The sequence below is a fragment of the Zonotrichia leucophrys genome, chromosome 13 (assembly GCF_028769735.1).
Source record: "Zonotrichia leucophrys gambelii isolate GWCS_2022_RI chromosome 13, RI_Zleu_2.0, whole genome shotgun sequence".
In the NCBI taxonomy this organism is placed as follows: domain Eukaryota; kingdom Metazoa; phylum Chordata; class Aves; order Passeriformes; family Passerellidae; genus Zonotrichia; species Zonotrichia leucophrys.
The window spans coordinates 11,169,381-11,185,174 of NC_088183.1; the positions used below are offsets into that span (position 1 = coordinate 11,169,381).

General features: G+C 36.6%; 1 protein-coding gene across 6 annotated transcripts in view; it reads right to left on the reverse strand.

The window, feature by feature from the left end:
* Window positions 1-15,568, reverse strand: part of ATP10B (ATPase phospholipid transporting 10B (putative)) — a 166,596-nt gene extending 151,028 nt beyond the window's left edge. The window contains exons 1-2 of one of the 6 annotated variants that reach the window (XR_010441896.1): window positions 15,485-15,526; window positions 327-384 (exon numbers count right to left, since the gene is read on the reverse strand). The gene's annotated coding sequence lies outside the window, so the exon portion shown is untranslated. Of the gene's footprint in view, window positions 1-326; window positions 385-4,261; window positions 4,343-6,194; window positions 6,246-14,414; window positions 14,530-15,484 lie in introns of those variants that run through there. The other 5 variants (XR_010441892.1, XR_010441895.1, XR_010441894.1 and 2 more) reach the window with 5 other exon arrangements.
* Window positions 15,569-15,794: the final 226 nt, after the last annotated feature.

The following is a 15,794-nucleotide window of genomic DNA, read 5'->3' on the forward strand; positions in this document are numbered from 1 at the left end:
TATCCTTCCTCATCCCTAACATAGAAAGTATAATGAATAATAGGAAGGATTAAGCATTCAGAAACTTACAGTAAAATTCTGTTTGCTTATCAAGGAAAAACAGTCCTACAGAACTGGCTTGCATGCCTTTTTTTTAAGCTGTCATTTAATATTTTGGCAATAATAAGGAAGCATTATGTGATTTTTCTAACTGGTAACAAAGTATAAGGTATTTTAAACTTGCTTCTGTGTTCAGGGTACAGCGTATTTGGGCACTCCTTTTTATTTAATTAAAACAGTGAAAATACCAAACATTACTGTCTTGGCAGAACAAAAAGAGATTTCACCTTAGCATTATTCAGAAGTTTGTCAGTCCTGAAGTTCTTCTCAGATGGAACAGGTTATCTGAAATGCAGTTATTTTTAACTGAGAAATTTGGTTAACAAGGGAAATTAAATCTCTTGCTTTCTTTCAAGTTCTTCACTCCTATCATAGAAATACTTAGTTGCATTTTCCCAATAGAAAGCTCAGAGGGACAATGATGACAAGGTTTAGATCCAATACAAGCCTGTCTAGTGCTAACACACATTTGCTCCCCTCCCAGACACTCAGGGCAATCCCTTCAGTGTGCTCCCAGCATTTGGCTCTGTTCAGTGGGATCCTCTGCCCCTCTCAGCCTGGGTAATTGTGCTGTGATTACTGCAATGTGCCAATAAACACAGCATGGACTCTGCTGCTCTCTCAAGACTAGGGCCTAAACCAATCCCATCATTCATACAGCACCTCAAAGTACACTAAACACCAGCTCATGAACAGCTTGAAACATTTGCACACTTTCTTTGCAATTATTTTGCACAGATCTTCCACATTTCCCATTTTTCTGCAGTGTAGCAAAGCAAGGTTCATCTGCTGATTTAAAAAAAAATACTTAATCAAATAACCTCTATGCTCCTCAGCCCACAAATTCTGTTTACTTGTTAAAAAAACAAATTAGTTCATTTTCATTTTCCAATTGGCCAAATGGGTCTGTCTGCACTCCATGCTGCTGCCTACAACACAAAAAACACTCCTGTGAGTCATTTGAATGACCATTACCTATTTAGGAAATACAAAGTTTTACTAAAGCAGTTAAGTCAGCCTAATTCCTGAAAGCTATATCCCTCTAGAGGTTGATCAAAATGCTGCTGGAAAATGAGGTTTCAGTGTTTACTGTATACTTAAAATTAGAATAAACCACTCATTGAAATGAAGCTTTCATTACAGAACATAAAAGCTAGAGAGACTTGAGGATTGCTTCACATTTGATATCATTCCTAAGACAATATTCTGAAGGAAATGGTTAGGGCTAACCCTCTAGAAAGGATTGTGTTTTTGATTTTCAGGTGTGTGTGGCACAATAGAGAAATATTAAAAAGGCACAATCATTAATGCTAAACATGTAAATGTGGTAGAATGAGAAAACCTACATGTTCTAATACAGACCATGAAGAAACAGCCCCTTTCCCCAAGGATAATTCTTTTGAAACTCTGTGCCTTGCTTTGTGCTGGGTAAAGAAATTCATGGGATGTGCCAGAAGATCTGAACTTTTTGACTTATGTTCCTCTGGAACTCGACTTCCTAAACACTCCCTGCTGCTGAATTTTAAACAGCAGAACCACCTGTGCCAGCCCATTTGCATTGCCCCTGGCTTTGATGGCATCACTGGCTGTGCCAGAACAAGCCCTGGGATTGTCTCCACTGTCACTGGGTTACTGATCAGAACATTGCTTCTGAATAAAACGAATAAGGGCTTGTTCTGGGAAACAGTTTCAGAAAAAAAACCAAGAGAAGAAGGGTCTGAGTTTGAGAGTAGCCCAGATGAGAAGACCCCATTTGCCAGTTCAGAACGGAAAGAGGCTGGGTAAATACAATAGCATTTACCAGACGTTGCATTTCATCACGTCATCACCCAGGAAGAGGCTGGGTAAATACAATGGTCACTCAACTGGCACAGTTCCACTTACTGGAATACTGGGGAAAAAACCCCAACCCCCCAGCTCCAGATGATTATTTCTAGGCAGTTTGAACTGTCACTTCTTTTTAAGGAAAAACACAAACGCCCCCAACAAACCACCTCCATTTGAATCTCTGCTTTTGATCTACTTTTCCAGATAAGAATTGTGTTTCAGTGACCAGTTACAGACAAAGAAAACTGCCCTTCCAGGCAAGCTGAAAAAGGTCAGCATCTTAATTCAAATGAATGTCATTTTGCATATTCCTATATTAACTAATTAAGAACAAATCATCAGGCTGTATGTAGGGGTAAGTGATACCAAACTAAGTACCTGCTTTAAGGCAAATTTACAAGAAAAAAAATACTTACTGGAAGATCATGGCTAACCAATAAAGGATTTGTGACTATGTGAAATTGGAAAAGAACTGGTGTATTCTGAAGTTATTTTCATGCCATTAGTTTAAGTCAGAAAGAATAAAAGCAAATGTTGCTTCAAAGATTAGTTTAGAAATCTGATGTGCAAAGGATGAACATGACTGGCTCTTTTCTTCTCTTTCTCCTTTCTCTCACATCTTTTAGATTGGGTTCATTCTTCCTTCACAGAGACTCAAGTGCAAAGATTTTTTTTTTAATTTTTTTTTTTTGCCAAGTTTTCAATAGCAGGATGACCTTTTTTGACAAGAAATGATCAAATTCACTGTTTTAGGAATTTACTCTGTTGCAGTTGTCCATTTCAGAGGATAACTGATCAATACCCCATGGTTATACATGACCAGAAAAGAATCCTGATTATTCACTTTACTGCATTGCTACTGCTCTCCCCTTTTTTAAAGCTAGTGATATCAAATGATAGTGGGCTTGCACTATCAGTAACTTTGTTCTTAGAGCATATGTGAGCTCAAATTTCTTCAGAGTCTCTCTTTCACCTTGAATTTGTTGTTTTATTGTAAATCTAATTGCTTCCTAAAACTTTGGTTGAAAAGTAAAATCTCAGTGTTTCAGCTAGGAATTAACTACTGCTAATTAGAGCTGAATAATTACCTCACCTGTTTTCTGCACTTGTCCCTTACAGATGCACTCCAACAAAAATATCATGTTCTGCATGAAACATTACTTTTGTTAAGAGAGTTACAAAACATCTGGGAATGGTGATTAATCTAAAATGCACCATGGGAGTACCTTTAATTCAGCTAATATTTCCATGGAACAAGGAATAGTTGAAAATAGAGGTGCAAAATGAATGGCTTTGACTACATGCAAAAAATAGATATCAAAGGCTAGTTAGTCTCAAAATAGCTGCTTGTTATAGATCCTAATAAAATTGGCTGAAGGCTCTTCAGTTCTAGCCACTTTCTGCCAGGCAGCGCATTTCACCTGGAAAGTACCAAAGGTCTTTTATTAAAGAGGATTTTCAATCAAAGGCTTTTTTTTTTTCATTCTAAGTTTCAAATCAGAGTTGAAACCATTTTTTCAAATAAGTGTTTTGACTACAGGTTACATATTTCAGTCATCCCTATTCTTAATTTATACAATTTTTGGAACTTTAACTCTCCTGTCTAATAGTTTTGAAACAGACACCCCAACCCCTTCAGTTTTATGGCACATTAGTACCCAAAATACAGCTTCATTAACTTCTCAGCTGTGAAAATAAGAATTAAGGCAGAGGCACAGCATGCCTTTTGTCACATAATATGGGAAATGTGAACAAAATTTGGCTAGCAAGGGAATATAATTCTTTCACAGATTAAGGCTATGAAAGAATTTGAAGTTCTTTAGTTTAGGTTGTCTCCTGAACTGACACTACTTGAAATGAGGAATTATGGATATTTCTACCTGTTGGATTAACTGGAGAGAAATACTGAAAGACTAAGAGTGTGAATATCAGGATTATTGCCAGGTACTTAAAAGCATAACTACAGTATAAGCCAAAGAAAGTAGGGAAAAGTTAAACTTAGTGTTTGGAAAAAATTAATGTTGAAAATAGGCTTTGTTTAAAATTATTTATAATGAAGAAAAAAACTATTAGCAAGAAGTTTGGCTATAAAAAAATCTTTCAGCACTAATTTAAAGTTTTTACATTTTTATGTTTGAAAAAAGCTCTGCAATACAAGACATGCAATTCAGGGTGCTTAGACACCTGTAACCACTTGCTGTTTGCACATTGAAGCTTTTAAAGAAATAATGTTAAGGTGTCTAATATATAGGCTTTCTTTATTTAGGGTTAAATTCAATCATCTTTGGTTTCTGTGACCAAAACCATGATGAAAACAGGAATCGGGGGGTTGTACCTGAGCTGGCTCTTAACAGCCAACAGAAAGCAATTTTCTTGGTAAGGTCTGTTTTATTTGCATTTCTACATTTTCACTCCTAGAAGGCAATTTTCAAACTGTTAAACCACTTGCATGGATTACCTGAATGTCAACTCTTCCTATTGTAACCAGCCACAATATTATTTTGTTGAAGTGAAGATGCGTTGAGAACAAATATAGACATAATAATGTCACTTGCTCCATTAACCTATCCTTTTCTTTTATATATTATGATATAAATGATTAACTTTTACTTTAAAAGCTAGATTTCCAAAGCATGAAGTAACTATTTTCTTCTATTTCAGTCAAAGTGATGAAATGCAAAGTCTGGTAAATACTATTATGCTACAGCCAGTGACCTTAGATGCTATCCATCTACTAGAGGTCTCAAAGCACAATAATCTGCTTCAAAACCAATTCACACAGTGCAACAGCCAACACTAGAGACTGCACTAAGACTGCTACATCCATGGAAACATTAAAAGCTATTTCCTATTTCTTCAAAGAACAATGGCTGAGAGTAATGTACTAACCAATAATTACAGCATCATAGTTTAAAAGTTATTTCTTGAGCTCTTTTCTCTCCATTACTTGTTGTCCCATGTCCTGTTTTCCAGCTGCTCCATTTCCGTAATTCTTTGCTCACTCAACAAAATGAAATTAATTCATATATAGATCTACTAAGTAGTAGATTAGAAACTAGGAGGTATTTTTAGATGGACTTATTCAGTTATTCAAACCACCCTAGTTAAATTTAGAAAACAGCTACATCAGCAGCATAGAGGGAAGGTTTCTGACTCAGTAGAGGAAAAGCTGCAATACTGAATTTATTCTATTTGGTCCACAGAGTCTTGGTTTGCTCAGCTGCAAAGGATTAAATAAGCCTCTGGGGTAACATGTATGATTAAGTGCATAATGTTGGAGAGGTCCAGGTGATATTTGCCTGAAGATTGTGAGAATTGTGTCTCAACTGTTGAGTGACCTAAGTGAAGGCACAGAACAGGAAGCAGTAGAGAGAAGGATATGTTTTATGCTAACTGACCTCAAACTGCAGATGAGGAGCATCCAAGATTTCCCTTTGTGCCATTTATTTTCTTTATTTAAACAGGATTTTTGTCCTTATTGTTTCTCTATCTTTATAACTCTTTTAAATAGCATATTATATAAGCACTGGTGACTCTGAAAAACACAGGCAGAGAACCTCTTCTGCTCTTCATACACACCAGAAATTACTGACCACTTCACTGCAAAGTAGTGGGAGAGTGGTAAAATTCAGTCAGGGCTCCCATCTGTGATTGGAACACTGAGCTAAACAGTTCCAAGTAAATTAATTCTAGAATTCTCTCAACTTCTGTAATGATTTTAACATCTCACAAGTTGTCTCCCCTATAGTTCCATACATCTAGAAGTATTGGAAAAACAAAACAAAAATCAAGCACATGAAATAACTTTTGAATGCATGCTTTTGCTTAACAGCTAAAAATAACTGGACTGATAGCAAAGGAACAAAGAAAATGTGGAGAAAACAATTACAGTCAAGCTATCTTTACACTCTCTGAAACTTTATCCCTTTTTGTACAAGACCATGTCCTAAAGTAATGTTTGAGGCCACCAGCCAGGGAAACAGCGAGTGATAATTGCAACTTTTGTTAGTATGAATGTGTATTTAAAAGACAATGGGGCATGTTTGCAAGACAAATTATGGCAGTTTATGAGAGATAACAGCTGGTTGCTTGGCATTCACAGACTGCACTTTTGAGTTATGTGCACAGCACCAGACCACACACAAATCTGTAAAGCTGTTCCTGGATCTTAAATCAAGTCATTGTCCCTTCAGTGCAAGGTGATAAGAGTTCATCACAGATAAAAGATGATCTAATTAATGATTAGTGAGAACAGGGTTATTTCTCACCTTACAAGGAAACCATGAGTCACTCAAGCAGGTGAGCTGTGAGAGGGCACTGCCAACAGATCAGAGACAGGTGCTGCGAGTATTTTTAGAAACAGAACACTGCCAAAGAAAAATATGCAGGCCAGGTTTGGAGTGGGGCTTGGCATAGCTAGTGAAACAGGAAGTGTTATTTGTGCACTGAATTCCTCTGTAGTCTCCTGTTTTCTACCAGAGACACACGACCATCATCAGAAAACATCAAGAAACACAACACTGAGCGGAGAGCCCCACTCTGCACTCCCTCAATGTGCCTGATCTACCCAGAGGGACCCACGCTGGTTATAGCTCTGGGTGGGCATGAAGGAGTAACACAACTGCTTCTGAGAATACTGCAAGTATTTGAACTGGGATCACAGAAGAGATTAATGCACTCTGAGGTGTTTTACAGTAAAGCAAGCAAAAAGCTCATTTATCCCACAACTTCTGAATGTCAGTCTACAACATCTAGATCTCCCTCACACTGTCTGAGGGAAAGAGTGAATGTCCAAGATAGCTGTAGTCCAAATGAAGCTGGTCAAAGGGGCTTCATCTATCCTCATTATTGGAAGGGGATGTTTCTCAACCAAGCTATTAACTTATGGCCTAACTTGACAGTCATATCCCTTGTCCATCCATACTGGTGCACACAGTAAGAGATTATATTGTGGGACTGCAGGAGCTCCACCAAGATAAGCATGGAAGACAAATGTTATTAATGAATAAATCAGGGACACCATAACTTTCAAGGGCAAAATTGGTTAAGACATAGAAAACAAGAACACTTACACAAAAAAATTAACTTGTGCAATGCATTTCACAGGGTCAGCATCACTCTTTCCTTCCCCTGTGAGTAGATTAATATTGTCTTTAACCTAACCAATTGTGTGCTACTTGCTTCCCTGATAGCCTTGCATGCTCATTAACACAGAATTGATTCTCTCTTTGGCCCCTGTTACTCAATCACTTGTCAGCCTTATCTCAGGAGAGCACAGAATCGTTGTGGCTGAAAGGGTCAAGCTTGTCTGCTTGGCATATTTAAACATGCCCCTTGTAAGTGCTGTCTTCAAGAACAAGCAGCTTGGCAGTGATGTCCCTGATGAGATGCTGGAATGTCACAAGATTATCATTAAAAAGGGCCTATTTTTAGGCAAATTCCATTTATACTGTTAAATTCTAGAAAAGAACAGATAAGTCCGAATTGGACTCAAGGGAGCTTTTTTTTTCCTAGGCATGGTGATTTTGCTTTTTCTTTCTTTTAAAAAAATTATTTGATCAACAAAAATGTTCATGCACTGAAGGGTATTCAACCAAAGCCATTTCGTCTGGCAGACTCCGCTCTTCTGAAACTAACTATATAGTTTGTTAGCTTCTGAGAGGTGACAAAAACCTAGGTAGAAAGCTAAGCAAACAGGGCATCTTGAGGCATCTTGAAATCATATCTAGATATCTTTTATTACCTGACAGAAGAGTGTGGAGAAAACATCTCTCCATGGATCATGGGGTTTTATAGGCAGGCTTAAATCAGACACATTGCTAATGATACCTTCCAGAACATTATTTATGTTGAATATTCCACAGCTAGATCTTAGAAATAACAGGTCAAATGACACATTTAGAGCTTTGTAAATTGTTTCAGTCACCCAGACAAATTTATTTGGACAGGAAAGCCCTTTCAATGTTAGCCTTCAACAGCAAAGTGACTAAAACATGAGTGAAGCCCCGAGTGTAAAATCTGTGCCCTAATGCCCGATGATATCACTGTACAGGTATCACTCAGCTCAGATATTCCTGTCATGGATCATTAGCCAGGGGCTAAGGAGACAAATGGCAGCATTTGCCACATGACAGCTTGCACTGTTATTATACACAGAAGCATATTTTATCAACAAACTACAAATAGTTCCACCTTCTTGGTTTGCACTCTTCAGGTTTATAATTATTCAATTAAGGTGTTGAAATAAAAGGTTTTACTAGAGAAAAAATTACATTCTTATAAACAATTAGCCCAGGGTTTAAAACTCTAATTACAATTAATTTGCCACAAAGGCATTTTCCAGGTGTAGTTTACTATGCTTAAACCTCAAATTTTCTATTTCTGGAACCAATGACAGTGTTTTACAGAGTAGTCACCACCAATTTCCAGTGGTTGTTTTCCTTTAAAGCGTTGTATGATAACAGATCAATGCCATCTGCTAAGTCTCTTCATTTTGCACCTGCAGCAAAGGAGTGGAATAAAGCAGATTGAAAATGGAGAATTGGATTGGGTTTGGGATGGTTATATAGGTCAGATACAGTGTGTGCACTTACAGTGGCATTATGTCGTTTCACTCTTGTTCTGTCACATTAAAACACCATCAACTGCTACAGGATACCAGAGCTTGCCCAAATCACTTCAATATTTTACAACTTGGAAACAGCTTCTCTAAATTATTCAGATGTCTATTTTTTGTACTTAAGGCCATGATGGCTCTTACATATACACTTACATATGATGCTAGGAGAGAAACAGGTCTCTTGTCTCCTCACGTGGGGTTTTAAACAGAACACCAAACAAAACCCAAATACTTGGTCAGAATTTTCATGGTAGTAGCAAGCATTTAGTCAAATTTAACCAAAGTCTTTCTAAGCACTTAGTGGAATTGATTACTTAAAATTTGGACACAGTAAATAATAATTTAAGAGGATCCAAGGGTGAACATAATCAGAAAAATAAACTGCGTCAAGAAATTAATTTTTTTACTCAATATTATGCAATTAATTAAGGAATCTTTAAAAAACATTTAAGACATTTACAACTCACATTCTTCCAAGGTCTGCAATACAATATATGCATGGCCTTAAATGCAATGTATGAAAATGTACATGTTTAGATCAATATTAATTGCTGGAAAATAAATTTTACTTCTACTTCTCTGGTTACTTCATAACCTCAGGAAATAATTAATTGCAACACAGGTGGATTTGAGTAATTGGACTGAGTTAGTCTATTGTTAAGAAGGTCATCTTTACTCTGAATGCCTCAGATTCCTTAGCTGATTGATTTATAGGATTCAATACAGAAAGAATATATTTTACAATGGAAATAACCAGGCAACTAATCAGCTGAAACACATCTTCAATTGAATCTTAAGTAATATGCCTTCTAAGAATAGTGTGCTACACAATCAACAACTGTATTTACATATCCTGAAAATTAGCCTCTCTTTGAGCAAAGGTTAGTTATTAAAAAAATGTAGGCACACAGCAGTTGCTCATTATTAAACATACAATGTCAATTTTTAATGCACATTCTGCTGTTTCCTCTGTATTCCCTGAGATAAGCAGTATACAAAACAGCAAATAAATAAGGCTGATATAAACTTATCACAATGTAAAGAAGCTGCAGTGTATATGGTCCTGAAATCAGAGAGAAGGTGTATCTTAGCATAAAACCAATCTATTTATGACCTCTGTATAAGCATCACATCTGTCTTTGGGTTTCCTCATGGTTAAATTCAAATTAGGTACAACAGAAATACTTGGTACATTATTGATATACTTGAGTTGATATGGAAAACATCCTCACCAAGAAGCAAACCTATCCTAAAAAGGGGCCTGATCTTCCCTCTTAATGAAGAGGGGATTAGAAAGTTTAAGAGACAAAGTAGAAACAATCCCTGCATCCATAGCAAAAGAAGATAAACTTTGGCAAAGAAATCCAAGCCTCAGATAAAAAGTCTCAGAGATACTAAAAAAGAATAAGCATTAACTTAAAAGAATGTAATGAGTCCACAAGGATAGAAACAAAGCGCAAATTTCCAAGAATCAAGCAGTGTTTGACAATGACAAGTAATTAAGATAATTTCTAAAGTAAACAACTCATATTGCTACTGGCCAAAAAAAAAAAAAGACAAATCCGATCCATAGCTTAGGCTGTGAAAGTTTAAAATATAAATGTCTTTATATAAATATATAATATAAATATCTTTAAGATATAAATCTGAGTGCAAGGAGTTTTAAGGGACACTCCTTTTAAAATCAGGTAAATTGATAATTAGTAATTTTCCCCTCCCTGTGCTGTTCTTCATTCTACCTAAGAGCTCTGCCTGTGGGTCAGAGTTCCATTGGTGCTCTGCTCCCAAGATCAGTGTAACAGAAATTTCTGTAGTTTGACTACCCATTTCATGAATTTTGTTCTGAATCTACCATCCATTATTTTATTTGAGGACTCCTGCTTCTACAGGGAAAGGGAAATATTTCTTTTTTGCTTCACCATGAAAGATTTTGTTTCTTTTCTACGTGCTTTGGCAGCCATACCCTGTAACACAGGTGACAATGGCTCTCTGCTGAGAACCTTTCACCCCATCAAAGCTGGCCATCAGTTTTTCACTGTGCTGATGCTTCTTTATCCAATCCTCTGACCACTTGACTCTTCTGGTCTTTTGACACCTTAGCCAGAGGTTCTGTTGGGGAGAACTTGGTAGAATATACTTTAGTACTCAAAGAGTCTACCTCACCTGGATCTCCCATGCCAACTTTTACTATCAGCTCACAGAACATAAACAGCTTTTCCCTGAGCCATGGCTTCACTTGTCAGGTCTTTCCAACTCTCCCCTTCTTTTGGACTCATCTCCATGTCCATTAATTCTGCTTATTTGGGCAATATGGACACCAGACTTAAACTCTAGTTCCTGAGATTCTTTAAAATCTCACATAGATTGTGTGACACTCCAGCCAGCATTAGTCACTTTCTTCCACACTTTTCCAACCAAAGATAACATTCTATTCAATAGATCAGCTCTCCCATTCTTAATTTCTTGTCCATTTATGGATTAATACCATTGCATCAACACAGTGCATCAAGATGACTTGAATTTATATTGTAAGGAACATAAAACTGCCAGAAAAAAATTGAGACCTATTTTTCACCTGAATCAACAATAGATGGAAAAGAACATCAATAACAAGGCAATAAAGGAAGGATTAATCTCCTGTATGTTCTCTGTGTGCATTGAGTGTGTAGCAATTCCAGAGACAGAGGATGCATTCAGATCATGGTTTTATAGCCACAGGTGAACTTTTATATGAATTTGCTGAAGCACTCAAATTTATTTTTTCCTGACAGAGTAAAGTTTGCAATGTGTTCTACAGAAGAAACGTTAATTGCATTACAGAACCCCAAGAAACCATCACATTGCTTTAAGACTCCATCTGATAAACAGCAGGTAATGAAAGCAATGGGAGAAATAATGAATAATCTGTTCCCTACTTATCTTCTCCACAATAGTAATATTGCTATAGAAAAAGCAGGTATAAAAGCCTTGTTTTCTACTGCCTTTCACCCCTCCTTTTGTGGATATAAGCATGGAATATGAATAAACATGAAAGCAGTTTAGACCTGTCTGCATTGATCTGACTTACTTGCACAAGGAATTTCACAATGAAAAAGGAAATACTGGATAAGATAATTCTTACAAATAATGTTAACCCATAAAGGCATAACTCAAACTTTCTTAGGTTCCAGGCATTGGGCCAATATCAAACTACAACAAGTAATGACAGACAGCAGATTTAGCACCTGTGTGCCATGCAATATGCCTTCAAAACAGGGCAAAGATTATTTAAAACTGCCTATCACAAATTAAAGAATATCCACCTAAATAACTCTGGAAGACACTTCAGTAATTTTTGGCAGTATGTGACAAAAAAGAACTAGAAGTTTTAGAAAAAGAAAATTAAGTAAACTGGAAAATAAAAATCACCATTTTTCTTGAGACAATGAAAGGGAGTTATAAAATAAAAACAGAAAAAACCACCACAAGCTACTTGTCTGGGTAAGTGATGACTAAGAATGAATTATATCCCAGCCCTAACATGTCTTTAGGCTATTAACTTCCAAGTGGGAATGGATTACTTAGTGTGGTACTCAATGCATAACTAGAAACAGATTAGATTATGTCAAAGAAAATGCAGGCTTTATATAGAAAAAAACTCACTGACAGGAAAATGTGTTACTTTCTGAGAGAAGCAATAGGAACTAAATATCAAGAAATTGTAAGACTGTTCAACTCCAGTGCAAAAAAAAATTGCATAATACAAGAGATTTACCTGAGGATAAGTACTTACTGAAATCACACTAATTTTGACTAAATTGCAAGCAGGCTCCAACAGAAGCAATGTTATTTTGTTAAACCAACCTTAACAAGGTTGGCTTGTTAAGGCACTTGGGAAATGAGCACTTTACAGCCATTAATGTTTTCCTAACACTCACTTTCATTACTGGCCTTGGGATTATAAGTAAATAACCCTCTCTCCTAACGTTCCAGCCAGTTAGTAAAGATGGGCTGATGTCCCTATGCACTATTGTGGTTTCCTATAGGGAAAAGATGTATTGCTCAAGATTAGCCCCTAAAGAGAAATTGGTCATTTTTGTTTTCTCTTTTTTTGCTAAAGCAATTGTTCTCTCTGTTATTTGAAATGAGTTTTGAAACATCTTATCTAGCAAGAAAAATGATTCTCAGCCAGCCATTAAAATAATTTAATTAGCAGACAATTCACTGAAGAAAAGAAAGGAAAAAGATCATCCAGGTCTCAGAAGAAACATTCACTAATGCCTTCAAAGCATACATGCAAAACACCTATCAACATTATTTTTAATATTGCATCAATACTGTGGCTACTTGAGACTTACGAGATATAATTTACCTGTTTTTGATAGGCAGCCTCCATAGATAGATATTCATTCTTGATTTAGGTATTCAGTATTAAATGATTAATCTTTGCCAGTAGGCTTCAGTCAAGAAAAAGGCAGATAATTCATTCAGTGGGGTGACTAGTTCTCACTCCTGCCCTGAGTTTTTTCTGTTACAGAGAAAGTCCAATTGGCATGCCATGCTGTGCCTCAAGACTCTGCCTCAGCACTCACCTTTCAAGAAACAGCTTTTCTCTAATAACAGAGAGGAGCCACTGAAATTATTTAAATGCCATACCTCACAATAGATTTTGATAATCTAATGTCCAGATCTCTACAGATGAACTGTTAAGTTTCTCTAACCTCCCCAAAATCTTAATACCCTTGCATTTCATCAGAGGAGCATCCCATACAGCTTGATGTAAATGTGTTCTAGCTTGGGCTCACATATCTGGATGCCCAGAAGAATGTGCTTTGTTACTAAATGCTATTTTAAAAAGCACCAGACATTGTGTATGTGTATTACTATATATATTAAACCTCATTTCTGAACAATACTGTAATGAATAGGGGTTAGAAAAGGTCTGGTGCAATAATAGAGAAATGGACTGGTTGTCATGGTGAATAAAGTGGTAAAGAGTAAGCCAAACACATTTCATTTTATTTAAACTGCTATTCAGATACCCATGAAAGCATTTTTCTGTTTGGAAGAAAAATACCAGAGGCCTACAAAAACGGATTTCATTGACATAAGTCCATGGAATATAATATAAATATCTTTTCACTTAAGGGAAAGTATTTACCATTTTAATATTAAAAACAACCTCATGTAGAATTCCACCAGAAACCTGCTAGATCAGTAAGTTAGCTAAAGCTAAATACAGCATGCCAGGGTCCCCATATCCTAGGTAACAAGATCAAGCCTTTAGCCATAGCATCTTGCCTTTCAAGTCCTTAGCAGAAAGCATCAAGTGCATCATTTGTCTGATAGACCTTTTGAACTAAACCTGTTTAAAAGCAAATGCTGTATTCTTTTCCAATGATCTGATCTATGCATCAATTTATAGATGAGAATGTAGTGGGAGTGCTACAAGACAAGGTAAAGCAGCATCACCCAACTGCCTTCCCTGTGCCCATGGGAGAGCTCAAGAGTTTTTGCAGTTTTGATCCAGTGCTACAATGCTCTGAGTCTTCTCTCTGCCTTGTAGCTGAGAACACCCAACAATAGAAATATTTCTCTCAGTCAGTTCTAAATGCCAAATCAGTTACTGAAGCTATTTAGTGCTTCAAGAATATCCCGTGTTTTTTCACAGTTTGGTAGTTCAACTTCAAGCCTTTCAACAGTACCTATAGCACAAGATTTGGTCTTTTCATTTTCTTCCAGCTGCCACTGTCAAAACATGAGTGTATCAGAGGCAGAGAAATGCCAGGCACATTTGGGAAAACACAGAACATGGCCAAAAGTTTACTTAAGTAGCGTATGCTGTATGAAGCCATCAGTTCCCGCTGACAGCCATGATCTTACCACTTACTTTTATTTCATACCGTAGCCAGGGCTTTGCAAGAATCCTAATTCACTTGAGTTCACATTTGGGTAGTTACTGTAACTATAGAGAATGCTCCAGCTCCTAGTGAAGAGCAATGCCTTGCAAGAAATTAAATAAAAATTACTTTTATTTAGGCTGTGCTTCATGATGGAAATAATTACAAATGAGTGACTTAAACAAAAAATCTCTATAAGGAAAGATAACAACATTCTGAGTCATATATGAGATGTATAAAATGACAAATGAGAACAGTAGTCAGGTGATCAGCCTGAAAGGAAAATGTAATAATAAACACTGCAGCAAATAATTTTCCATGCAAAAGGGATCATGAAAGTAATTTGTGTATGAACAAGAAGTTTCTCCTGCTAAGTTTTGGAGATTCAACCCTGTGATATTAGATTATAACATCTATTTTCAAATACTTAAGCGTATACTTAAAACCTTGATCTCTTCCCTCCCACCACATCCTCCTTTAGAAAGAACAACACCCATGAAACTGCCTGGGAAACATTTTCTCATTATATAGCACATTCTGAGTATAAAAAGGGCACAACAGACAAACACCATATGAAGTTTTCCCAGACCTTTTTTTTTAATTGTTAGAACTCTCAAGCAGTCTAAAAGCTAAAAGTTCTAAGCTATGATCTGTTAACATAGGCACTTCAAGTAAATATTTGATTTCTCTGATGGTTTGGATGATTTGCCCAAAGCAGTACATTAGATTTCAGCTCACAGTTTTGTACCATTCCACTGGCTTCTGAACCACCAAGACCACAGGAAAAAAAAAGTAAAAAACTTTATAACTAAAGGAGACATGACACAATCAAAAGACAAAGCAACATTTTTCCATTGTGATTTCTGACCTTAACATCATTCTGAGCTCTTTGCAAAAATGCTGCAGAACAGACAACATTTACTACACCTTTTTGCTCAGTGTAGCAATAGGGAATTTTGCTGGATCTCACAGAGAGTAAGGGCTGTTACATACAATATAATTAATTTTGGATATTTCAAATATGGACCTGCATTGTCATCTCATTACAAAACTTCCATACCTTGGTGATGTCTCATGGGCAGCTCCTCACAGCATAACCAACAAACTCCAGGTCACTCCTCACCCTGCTAACCCACCCTTTTATAGCACTCATCCTCATTGGACACAGCTGTGGCCTGTTAAGGGCAGGCCTGCTGCTAATCTTTGGTAATTAGTACAGCTGTAACTTGTTAGGGGTGAGATTGCCTTCTGCACTATCTCTATTCTCTTACATTCTATCCCCCCACATACCTGTGTGTTTACATGTTTGTAAATTTAAGAGCAATTTTAAGCAACAGAAAGCAATGACAGAAAATGAAAACCTTTAAGGT